Raw genomic sequence first — 13,891 nt, 5'->3', positions numbered from 1 at the left:
GCAGATAGAAGGGGAAAATAATGCTAAATAAAATTAATAAAAATCAACTCTACAATATAAGCATGCATAGTTAAGAGTACAATATATATAGGAGGATCAAATGCTTCCCATTAGCCTGTAAACAACACCATAGGTTCAAATCCCTGTGAATGCATGAAAAATTATGCCAAATGCATAAATGTATACCTTGTGTTGTTGAAGGTTGTTAACTTAAACAATAACTTTTAGTTTGGCACAAATTACACGCGTATCTCAAACAGCAGCAACAAGAATAAACATGGTTTGTGCAATACAATATAGGCATGCATATTTAAGACAATAATATAAATATTAGAAGAAAATGCTTCCCATTAGCCTGCTAGCAACACCAAGGTCATGGGTTCAATCCCCTGTGAATGCATGAACTGATACAAATTTAAGGCTAATGCATAAACGTAAATTTTATGTTGCTGAGGTCAAAGATTGTGCAACTCTATTTGGCATTCTATAGTAGTAAAGTGCATGGTGCTAACAATGCCGAAGTCATGGGCTCAGTTCCCAGGGAATGCATGAAATAATACAAATGCTGACACATTTAACCCAAATGCATAAATGTAAATCTTTTGTTGTTAAAGTCAAAGGTTGTGCAACTCTGCAGTAGTTCATGTAATGTGTTGTTTTCTGTCTACACTGTTTGACCTAGTTTTTCTTTCCTAGTTGTCATATGAATTAACTCATCAGTTCCTTTGTAAGTAAAACCTTAGTTCTCCCTTTGTGCTATCCATTCTCATTCTCAAAGTCATGGGTTTGGTTGCTAGAGAATGCATGAAATTATAAAGATTTTAGTCAAATGCGTAAATGTAAATCTTCTGTTGTTGAACTCTCTAGTAGTTTGCAAATGTAATGTAATTGTAATGTAATTCTGTAGCTAAAACAGTAGAGCGTGATGCTAGCAACACTAAAGCCTAGTGGTTAGAGCGTTGGACTTGTACCCGAAGGTTGTGGGTTTAAGTCTCAGGTCAGGCAGGAATTGTACGTGGGGGGAGTGAAAAACCAGCGCTCTCTTCCACCCTCATACCATGACTGAGGTGAGACGAACCCCCAACTGCTCCCCAGCCCCGTAGCACATGGCTGCCCACTGCTCCAGGTGTGTGTTCACAGTGTGTGTGTGTACACTAATGTGTGTGTACAAATTCCGAGAATGGGTCACCATACTCTGGGTTCACACGTTACTTCACTTCACTTCATTGGTTTGATTTCTAGGGAATGCATGAAAACTGATAAAACTGTACAAATTTAAAATGCCAAACAAATGGCAATATGGATAGGTTATGTGATGTCTACATTCTTAAATAAAATGATCAAAACTACATAAGATGAATATTATATCACCCAAAATGTAGTTTCACTTGCAACAAGAATAAACATGGTTTGTGCAACACAAAACCTTTTAAATATGTATACTTTTGTTTACTTTTGTAATAATTTTGGACCTGCTTTGACTCGCCACTTAGTCCGATCTGGATCAGATCTGGGTCCTGAAGCAAACCCAGTAGAGCAGCAGCATACTAGAGTAAAATGAGTGTTAATGCATTGTCTTGTCAGTCCTGGTGCATCACTGAATGGGAGAGAGGCTTCAGTCAGTGCCAGAATTGCCATCTGCCGAAGTCCTCTGTGAATGCGCTAGTGTTAAGAGCCCAGCCCGGGCTCCATTAGCCATAGACACACACACACACACACACACACACAGTGGATATGTGTTAATGAAAAACTATGCACTCTATTATAGGACCCACTCGGACTGACTCTTAAGGGACTTTGTGTGGTGGATTAGAACATTTTCAGGATGTAGGGCACTTCATGGGAGACTGTGCTTTGATTATGCCTGACTGAAATAGGTGTCTGTGTGCGTGTGGCATGCTTTGCTTACTGTGCAACGTATGTTTTTGAGGTTGAAAGTTCTGTCCCTGGAGTGACCCTCCACAGTGAATTCCCATGTGAGACTGATTTTGGAGTTACCTTGAGACTTAGTTTCTATTTTTTTTTCAGCTCCAGGACTGCACAATACACAACAAGTCATGCTTTCATAAAAAATGTCAAATGGTGCACTCAGTCATCACATACAGACATCTTCTGACGTGGATAAAGCACCAGGCAAATGTCAAATGATAACTTACCCCATGAAGCAACTTTCTCCTTGAATAATAAGTGTTATTTAGGAAATTTTGTTTTCAAAAGTACTATTTATTTTCATATATGTAAAACATTTTAATGATAAAAAAATAAGGTTTTATGATAAATATCAAATTCAAAAATATTCAGTATTTAATATATATATATATATATATATATATATATATATATATATATATATATAAGAAAATTTAATTTAAAACCTACACTACCTACTGTACCTACTGACTGACCTGTTTCTGACCCCAGAATAATTAATAAATATCATATAAATATGTCACAATACAACATCACTTTTAACAATTTAATATCCATGGAAAAGGTTCAATTGTACAATTTCCAGCAAATTATGAATTAATTTTGGAATAAAAGATCGTGACTTGATTATCAAATGTAATTTTTGTGTTTATCTTATTTCTGTTCAAGGGATAAATGTATTAATTTGTATCAGTCAGATTAAGCCAGAAGGTGTAGGTGGTTTAAAAAAAACTATTTTTGCAAGGTTATTTGTTTTCCACATATTGGAATTGAGGAATTTATTAAATCAGAGAAGGCAAATTAGACCTACAGAGACACTCTCTTTCATTCTCCCTTTCACCACCTTCCACTCGTTCTGTATCAGTTTATCCATTTTGCACTCTTTTTCGCCCAATCCCTCTTCGAACCCCTTGTACAGTCTCTTCCTTTGTTCTTTTTTCATTTCTTTCCAAACAGTCTCCTCCCTCTTCTTCAGAGTTTGTCTCTGTAACACCTCCCTCCTCTTCACCACCATCACATTTGCAGTATGAGCAATAAAACAGACAATTGTACATATACATTTGTATTCAATAGGGATATTCAATAGAATTCTATTGAATTGATTTAAAGTTATTACACTTCTGTTGTACTTCTTTAAAGCTATAGTCTAAATATATAACTTCTAATAATAAGTTAAAATCATTCTATACGTTTAAAAATATACATTTTATCCAATAATAAATTATATATTAAATTACATATTATATACATTTTTTTATTCCTAAATTCCACATGCACAAAGTTACCCTTGTCATCTACCAAAAATCCCAAATAACAGATCTTTGCAGTATATGTGGTGATTATTGTTAGAAGAAGCAGTGTGATGATCAAAACAAACTGATGTGCTTAAACACACACACACACACTTTCTCCTTCACACTGGCATCGGTTATCAATATTCTATTGGAACTGCAGTCCTCCACCTCAGAGACATCAGCACAACACAATATAGTTGTATGATCTCTATATTGTGTGTCAGACACCCACTATAGTCGTTCTACTCTCTTTCTCATTCTCTTAATTTCCCTCCTCTGGCTCTTCTGGGCTTTTCACACCTCAAACTGTTAAAAGTTAACATGAAATTGACTCTGTTTACTTTCTTATTGGGAACCATTTTTCATTTATAATACTTCTGCAATGACTTTCCTTTCATCACCAAATTCTCTTAATGTGTATCCCCTCCTCTTCATATAAAGACATTTATTACCATCCAATCAAATCAATAGTGATACTGAAGTCCCACCTTTATTTTTCTTACTAAATATTTTTTTATTTTTTTACTCAGGAAATTAGTTGCGTAGTAGAAGTAAAATTTGTGAATGCCATTTAATATTGACTTTTACCCAGGATAATGTAATTTACCAATGTTTATGTTATGTTTAACTTTTCATAAACCTAGCATAACATAACATAAAGCAGTACAATGAAAATACATTAACTAATTTCATTAATCTAGTGTAACAACATTAAAAAATAGCCCTGGTGGAGGTTAGAAAAAATAAACAAGGAAAAAGAAAGTGATGATCTATTAGAGGTGGTGCAGGCTGCAAATCCACTCATTTTGTCACAGATGCCCTGTACCCTAGTTCCTGTTTAATTATGGACGTCTAATTGGCGCATGGTGACACTGGCAATAACACTCATGAAAATGTTTTGAGGTCTGGTGGTCCTCTGGCCATTGACACACACACACACACACACACACTGTAAGCATGGCCGGATTCCAGACTCAAAATGAAGCCAGTCAGTGGACGACCACTTAATGGAAACCTGGCTCTGACGAGAGAGAACAAGCGAGAGGGAGAAAGCTTAAGGGAACACACAACGGGAACGACGAGGGGATAAAATAAGATAGATGAATAAAAATGAGATGAGATCTCTATCTTCAGCTCATTAATTGTTCAAGATATCCGCTTCTATCTCCTTTGTGATTTTAACACACATCTAATTAGCTCTAATTTCAGGAAGTTTAAGCCTTTTGAACTTATTTACATATATTGTTAAGAAATTCCGCTTCATTTGATCTTTTTGATTTTACTTTCTAAACCGGCTGCAGTCTCACGTTTCTTCTAAGTTAGTTAAAGATTACTTGATGTAGTTGTAATTGTTCTGCTTGATGGATATAAAAAAGTTTTTCCCCCTCTTCATGCTGTTTTGATACTTATTACAGAAGTTTGTATTAAAAAAGGCATAGTGAAAACAAAAGACAGACAAGTCGATAAAAGAGATCTTCTTCCTCGGGCGGTGTCTGCGTAGAGGTGAAACCGAGTGATAATGCAGTCATTCGATCACACAATCTGAGAACAAACGAGCCCTCATTTTGTCTCCTCTGAGCCACTAACCAGGAGTTTGAGCCGCTAGTGCCAGCTGAAAGCACATCTGGGAGGAGACTCTCGTTTCAGAGCCTGATTTGGCAGCAGACCTAATAAGGGTTCAATTAAAGCAAAAGTTCTTTGGGCGACAGCAGGATGTGATTACCCAGGAGTCAGTGGGGTATATATAGTAGCTGTTCCTCTTTCCCTGTACGGCTGCCATTCTTGTGCCAGGACCTGAGGGATGATCCATTTGCACGAGGCATTATGACTGACTCCTTTCCCTCTGCTGAAAAGCTGCCAGGTTTCGCAGTCCAACTGCAGGTGTCGAGCTAATGCACACCCCTGAAGCTGTAAAGTACTGACGCACAGTCATTATCTAGAGGAATACAACAAGAATGAACAGATAGATTCTGTTAGAATCACTTTATTTAATCGAACAGTTCACTTGTTGAGGTTTTCAAAACTCTTTTTCTGTGACCTCCGGGGGCCAGAAGGGGGTGCTACGGGTTCTGCAAAAAGTTTTTTGTATTGTTGTTTATTGTAATTTTTTAAAAACACCACACACACATATATATAAATATATATATACACACACACATACATATATATATATATATATATATATATATATATAGAGAGAGAGAGAGAGAGAGAGAGAGAGAGAGAGAGAAAGAAAGAGAGAGAGAGAGACAGACAGAGACTTTGACTTAAAAAAAACACTTTAATACCAAAAAATACCAGTTTTTCTTCCCTGCATCCATCTCTCCACCCTAGAAAGTATTTCTGTGATACAGTTCTACCCATGTCTGTGGTTATCCTGCTCGTTCCTGGTGCTTTGGGCAACAGACTCGAAGCAGTAAGATCAAGGCGTACACATCAATTGCAGTGTATAGCTGTGAGATGAAAGACAGGGTAAGGGTGCAGAAGTTCAGCTGGCCCGAGGCAGTTTCACGAGCTCCTGCCCATGTGGCTTTTTAACTTTGCAGATTGGAGATAACCTAAAGGCAGCGACCGGGGCTCTCTGCCTATTCACCTAGAACAAATATGGACGCGTCCTTCAGCTCGAGCTGCTGAGGAGAATGGGGAATCGCTTTTTAAAGAGAGCAGCGGCAGGTTTCAGATGGGAGGAAGAGAAAGAAACGGAGTGAGAAATATAAGGATTATAGGCTGATGAATCTTCTGTTCTGCAGGTCCAGGTATTAGGAGGCGACCACAACTTGATTGAGATCAATCAGAGATCAGGCACCAGGGTGATTATGACAGAAAATGGAAAGTGTCAGAATATTCCTCCTTTCTATCAAGGACTTTTTCCCCCAAACTTTGTGCCTGGCAGTCAAATTTCCTCATCAGGATTTTGATGGGACTCATGGGCATACGCAGTGACAGGTTCATTTCTACAGCGTCTAATTGCTTTCAGCTTTCGCTCAGCCAGGTCCCTCATTAGTGTGCATTTAGCACACATACAGTAAACCCAAGCAGCCTGCTTCACACCCTACCCGACTTGTAAAAATGATATAGTGATACCCTTTTGCTCAAATATTTAGTTTACTGCAAAACCCTATTTTGTGTAAGAGTAGCTATGGAGAAGTATGTTAAAGCTGCTTGTGATTACATTATAGCCCATGCAAGCGGTAATCAACAAGTTGCACATGGGATGGTTTACACCAAAATTACAATTCTGTCATCATTCACTCACCCTCATTTTGTTCCTAAAGCCTTAAGAAACGTGAAATTTTGAATGATGTTCTTTCCTGTGCAATTGCAATGAATGCACTTCAAAACTTCGATTTTAACTTACTGAAAAATAGGCCTAATAATATGCTAAATTAAAATGAAATTGTTCTGTATAGTATACATATTATTTATTGTATATACATTTTAATATATAACTTGCACATGCATAACAATATGTATGCATTGTTTTATATACATTTTAATATAAGTATTACTTGAAAAGGCCTAAGAAAAGTGTGCTTTTCTAGTTTAACATGAAACTAACACTAGGCCAGATATTGTATTAGTATTATTAGCCATATTACAAAGTGACAGACAAAACACCATGGTTTTATTGGACACACAGTCTTTGACAATCAGCAAAAGGTATGGAGAGCTTTTAAAAGTTGATATGATTACATTTTTGTCTGTTTAGCATTATTTTCTCCTTGCTGCATGTGACCACTTTCCTGCTTGATTATGCTATCTTTGCAGTAGGTCTTCAGTAAGTATTCTGACCTGAACTGACTAAATCATTAGACCGAACTAAATTTGAGGCAGTGGGAGGTTCTGCTTTGAAAGGCAGCACTGAAATAAAAAGATATGTCAGCGATAAGAGGAAAAAAGGCAGAGCTTCTGCTTGAGTGACGGGTGATATAATGCATCGAGATGAACCTGAACATGACTAACAGAGAGGAAAGTCTCCAAGACGGGAAGGCAGATAATGTCTATACCCAGACACACACACAAAATAACTGTGTGAGTTTCTTCATATAGACTTCAGTCATAAAAAATGGTATCTCAGGAGTTTAAAATGAGATTCGGCACATTCATTGCTTCTCAAAAAAGCAGACTGTCACAAAAAGACTGGCTCATTGTTGGATTATGGCAAACTACATTTTTACATTTAAACCATCATCATCTCTCTTTGCATCTTGCAGTCATCAGGTAATCAAAACCGACCCTATTTACTTTTTAATGGACACCATGGTCTTATTATGAATAGGTATTTGGTGCATATAATTCTAATCAGATTTTTTTTTAATTCATGTTCTATTTTTTTCGCCCCGACCCATTCAACTCCCAATGGATTAATTACACTTTTCCCCATTGACTATCATGTTTTGGCCAGAAATATGCACAATTATAGAAAATATAGAAGCTCCCGTTCCACCACATCCCAAAGATGCTCTATTGGGTTGAGATCTGGTGACTGTGGGGGCCATTTTAGTACAGTGGACTCATTGTCAGGTTCAAGAAACCAATTTTGAAATGATTTGAGCTTTGTGACATGGTGCATTATCCTGCTGGAAGTAGCCATCAGAGGATGGGCACATGGTGGTCATAAAGGGATGGACATGGTCAGAAACAATGCTCAGGTAGGCCATGGCATTTAAACGATGCCCAATTGGCACTAAGGGGCTTAAAGTGCGCCAAGAAAACATCCCCCACACCATTACACCACCACCAGCAGCCTGCACAGTGGTAACAAGGCATGATGGATCCATGTTCTCATTCTGTTTACGTCAAATTCTGACTCTACAATCTGAATGTCTCAACAGAAATCGAGACTCATCAGACCAGGCAACATTTTTCCAGTCTTCAACTGTCCAATTTTGGTGAGCTTGTGCAAATTGTAGCCTCTTTTTCCTATTTGTAGTGGAGATGAGTGGAACCCGGTGGGGTCTTCTGCTGTTTTAGCCCATCCGCCTCAAGGTTGTGCGTGTTGTGGCTTCACAAATGCTTTGCTGCATACCTCGGTTGTAACGAGTGGTTATTTCAGTCAAAGTTGCTCTTCTATCAGCTTGAATCAGTCGGCCCATTCTCCTCTGACCTCTAGCATCAACAAGGCATTTTCACCCACAGGACTGCCGCATACTGGATGTTTCTCCCTTTTCACACCATTCTTTGTAAACCCTAGAAATGGTTGTGCATGAAAATTAGCAGGTAGTGAAATACTCAGACCGGCTCGTCTGGCACCAACAACCATGCCACGCTCAAAATTGCTTAAATCACCTTTCTTTCCCATTCTGACATTCAGTTTGGAGTTCAGGAGATTATCTTGACCAGGACAGCACCCCTAAATGCATTGAAGCAACTGCCATGTGATTGGTTGATTAGATAATTGCATTAAAGAGAAATTGAACAAGTGTTCCTAATAATCCTTTAGGTGAGTGTATTGTTTGCTCTTCTGAGAAATAGCTTGTGATGTTCCTAATTTGTATGGATAAAAGCATCTGCTGAATGAATAAATGGAAAATATTAATTATATTTAAATTACTATTATTTAAAGCATTTATCTTCTTGAGTGCAATTATTTTGTTTATTTGGATTTCCCTTTTCTCAACTACATGATATTGTAAAGTCCAAATGCTATGTTTTCAGGTGTTCACTCAAACCCTTCAAACATTGTTAAGGGGAGGGGTGAGATCGCTTCAGGGAACTCAGAGTTGTCCGAGGGCAATTGAGTTGATCATGTGGGCCACGAGAGAATCTCATTAGAACAAACACACTGTTTATTCACTTCCTTTTTTTTTTACCTACTCGATCACTCTGTTCCTGCAGTTAGCCACCATCTGGGGACCCCCCCCGCCATGCGCTCCCTGCTTTTAGAGGACAGAGGGGTGGAAATTGGCACTAAGTGAAGAGATGGCATGCGCGGTAAACAGAGGGAACAATTTTAATTAAAATGTTTGCCCAGAAAATAATCTCCCGAGTAGCCTTGTTAATTATGACTAATGCCTGCAAAGGTAGCACATGCAAAACGCATGGCGTGTGGGGGTGTTCACCATGGAAACACGCACGGACGTTGTTTTATCCCCCTCAAATGGAAGTGGGACGTCTCTCCTCCTCCTTTTGTTCCTTGTTGAAGCATTTTGTTTGGCCACCCGGTGATGTGGCTTTGTTGTTAATTGGGTCATTGCCTTTACTGCAGTGTGCTTACTCTCCAACCCTGATGTGAAATCTCAGGTGGGCTGTAGCGCAACACAAACACACACTCATATGCACACACTGTCCATATGTGCGCTTATCAAAGGAGAAATGAATATAGGAGAATTAGAGGAGGTAAATGCTGATTAGAAGCTGAAATATGAATTCACGCTTGCTAAACTGAGAAGTCTGCGGATGAATTTGTTATGTGGTTTATGAAGTCAGCACTGGCCTTTGATGGTTTTAATTTATGTGAAAAACACATAATCTAGTCAAACAAACTTTTTTTTTCCATGAACCAGCAGCGGACAGTTGATCCTTTGATCACTAATGTTCCTTTCTGAATAGTTTGGGGAATGTTTCTGATGTAATGGGCCAGCGATTTACAAGAAAGCAAACAAAAGTCATTCATTATTAATCAGTCTCCTGATATAACCGGATGCTATAGTTGATTAAGAACATTTACAGGAAACCAGCAGAACAGTGAATTAGCAACCTCTCACAAATTAATGGTTAAGGTTAAGGTCACCAAATAAATTCATCACATAACATGTTAGTGAAGTTTGTGTGTTAAACAACAGTACAATAGAAAATAGAAAGTCTTTATTTGAAAATAAAGTTGCAGTTTGAGATAAGTACATTATGAGATTTCAATTAATAGAAAAAGTCTCAATGTATTATGTAAATGCCATAATCGTGAAAAAAATTTAATGTGATAAATAACTAGTTACTAGTTATCTAATTACCTTGATGTTTTATTTTATTTTATTTTTTTAATCTGAGATGGACAGAATGAGTAAGATAAATAAAACAGGTAATTTTGAGAAAGTTTAAAATAATAAATAAATTGTAAGACATACTGTAAATGTACAAATGTAAAGAAAAAAAAGTGGAATTATAAGAAATAAAGTTGCAATTATAAGAGAGGAGGACAGAACTGTGAGATATAAAGTCACAAAGTGTTTTAGGCACAATTAATACACACACTGTAAATAGATAAAAGTTCTAATTGTGAGGAAAAAGGCTAAATTGTGAGAAATAAAATTGTGGTTACAAAAAAAGTCAAAAGTACCTTTTTTTGGTGCTGTGAGGTGGGTACAATGAGTAGATGAGAGATCTTATTAAAGTACTGTGCCACCTAATCAAGAAAAAAGAGCAAAAACATTCAACTTTCCATCTTCTTCTAAATGAGTGACATTCAGAGGTCAAAGTTACTGCAAAACATGACTAGAAGCCATTTCTCTGAAAACTAAAGCATCTAAAAAGATAAAATGATAAATCTATGACATCTTTCTCTGTTGTGCAGTATGTCGACTATGTTCCTGATGATGTTCCTTCGCTTTTATGAAATAATCCAAAATGTTTTAAAACACATGCACCACCTTTCTCAGAGACGGTCGGGTAGGCGCTCCTTCTGTCTTTATGGTCTGTAAAGGAAGGGTGTGTGTGTGGGGGGTGTCTTTTCTTAATAATAAAGCCAGTGAGCCGCAGATCAAACAGCGGTTTGGTGTTACAGCAGATAGTAATGAAGCTCGGCAGCAGGTCTGGAGTCAGACAGAGCCGCATGCAAACACTGAGGAGAAGAGCGCAGGGTGCCGGGACGTGCTCCGATTCCAAAGATTTCAGGTGGTCTTAAAGAAATTTAGTAGGCGACAGCCTCTTTTTGGCATTGCTTTTTCTCCATAAAATATTGTATACAGTGATATCACTTTCTCACATATACATTAATATATACGTTAACTGCAAGATCAGGAGAGAAGGGGATCTTGTGCCCTGGGATTTAAAGGTGACTAAACCTCCCAATACCGTCTTTCTGCAGAGCTATGCAGGTGTGAATAGCCTAATATCAACAGTCAGGGCACTAATTTTGTCATAATGTGCAAGGTTTTCTGGAGAGCACACACACATCCTGAAAAGCATCCCATTTCTTGCTTCATGAGTCATTGGAGAAATTATTCACTGCACAAATATAGCTTACATGTTCGTCGTATCTCATTAGAGCAAACAAAAGAACAGAAACACTGAATAATTTTGATTTCTGGATGTTCCAGCTAATTATATTCTTTGGAGGCTGCCTGCAAGCAGCAGGACATCGTTTTAATTTGTATTCTCTAAAAACCCTATTAAAAGGAAGCCAGCCAAAAAGTTCTCTATGTTCACGGCACTTGCTTTTTTTTGTTTTCCAGATTGTAAAAGTGAAGCAAGGTAATTAAATGTAAAGTGGGCAGCATTACTAGTTTTTATATCATCTGTTGTATTCAAAAGCCAAACACAAACAGAACTCGCCTTTAGAAGTGCATCCTTAAATTTGCTGCTCTCACTTTGAAAACAAACCAATTACAGCAATATGCAAAGTAAATATTAGTAATATTTTAAATGTAATATGTGAGATATTCACAGATAATATATTCAAAGGAATCACTGTAGGCATTACTCTGTGTGGGCCACAGTACTGACTAACAAACATGAATTCTTGAAGCAATTTATTAAAGGCCTTTTTAAGCTTTCAGCAAATAAAAATACCACAACAAGGGGTCATGATCCAAAAATGAGACTCAGGTCTGATCTGACATGCCCTCATCACTGAAAACCTGAACAAAAACACACAAGATACTGTTTTGTGCAGTGAGTAACTGGCTGTTAATAAGATAAGATAAAATGATAGAACGATTGACAGATGGATACAACAAATAATAGAATGAATGAATGAACAAACAATCAATAAATAAATAAACAAACGATCAATAGACAGAATGGATGAAGAAATGAACAAACAATCTAAAGATAGACAGAACACACAAACAATCCATAGACTGAATAAACAATCATTTGACAGACAGACAGTTAGATTATTTAAAAAAATAATTTCTGACATGTTGGTGTTTTATCTTTCACTGCTAATAGCTGGATAAAACGAAAACTGAGTCTGTGTTCATTTCATACTGCAAAGCAACAAAATATGATTATTTAAAAGGGGGGTGATTTTTCTATACCCACTGCAGATTGATTCAGTTTTGGTATTTGATGTCCAATTTAAGATCTAGGTCCTGACACAAAACCAGACGTTAACCAATGATATGAAAATGATTGTATAATTTTTGGGATCATTCCAAGTTCTCATATCTAAAATGAATATTTTCTTCATCTTTTAAAACAGGACTTATAAACCTTTTAAAATCACCATGGAATGTAGTGTAAGATTCTTGACAAAGAGCTGGAGAAATCTTTGATATGCAGAGTTACAAAAACATGCAAAGAAATGCATCTTCCACACAGATATTTATATTAATGTTCATCTGTGCAACTGGAAGCTGTGTATCTGGTGATGGTGGGAGATCAGTTCTCTTATTCAAAGTGGAGGAAAACCAAACTGAAGATCAGACCAAAACACAGCATCAGCACGCATGCGCATACACACACACACACACACACACAAATTAATCCAACCAGAACGTCTTTAGAGTCATGTATTTTGTCAATCTCTCTGCATGCTAATCTGATGATGGATTAGATGTTGGAGAATGTGATGGATTTTGGCAGACCATCTACACTGCTTTCCACTTCACGGACAGAGAATCTGAACAAGACTTGTAAGACAGTTTGAAGTTTGTCACCAATGCACAGCACCTGCTGGAATTCAAACCTGGCACCAGCACCAACATCTACACAATAACATTAGCCAATCCTATGGTGCGGCAGGAATATATTGCATCTAAAAAAATACATGCATGTACATGTTCAGAAGAGCAACAGATGATGTATGATGACAAAGTGTAAATGTCAAATAGACTAATTTGGATTCAATAAAATAAGTTTTCCCTGAGCGTGTATCTAACCTGTTACATCAAAAACTCATTTCAGAATCTCAGAACAGATGGCTTGACATGTCCAAGATCTTTCTGCTTTCCTTCATATTCAGTCATCAGTGCGCCTGTAGTAGCACTTCTCAGTATGAGAATATGCAAACGACTCTATAACCATATATTCACTGCTATTTATATTCTCGGTCTCTCCACAGATTTATTACATCATGATTATGACAAAATACTGAGAGATTTGATGCCATTGTGATGATTGACTTCAAAAACATGTTTTAATTGCTTATTGACCATCACCATATGCATATGCATCATTAAATCTCCAAGCAGAGTTTAAATGCAACATAAAAAAAATATACATGTATATTTTTTAATTAAGTACTATTTTTATTCTAGGTTTTTCTCATTTGCTCTGGCCATTTACTAGTGATTGTTTTTATTTAAAAAATGACACCTAATACATAAAGCATTAAAGGAATTTCAGGGAAGAAATTAAAAAAAACATATATGTTTATTGATGTTTTTGATATTTTTATTTTAAAATATGCATTCAATCTTAATCTTATGCTGAATTTGTGACCCTGTTATGTTTTTTTCACATTCCATTATGAATTATATGAATTTAAAACAGCAAAATTTGACAAA

The sequence above is a fragment of the Carassius gibelio genome, chromosome A4 (genome assembly GCF_023724105.1).
Source record: "Carassius gibelio isolate Cgi1373 ecotype wild population from Czech Republic chromosome A4, carGib1.2-hapl.c, whole genome shotgun sequence".
Taxonomy (NCBI): domain Eukaryota; kingdom Metazoa; phylum Chordata; class Actinopteri; order Cypriniformes; family Cyprinidae; genus Carassius; species Carassius gibelio.
This window is presented reverse-complemented; position numbering follows the sequence as displayed.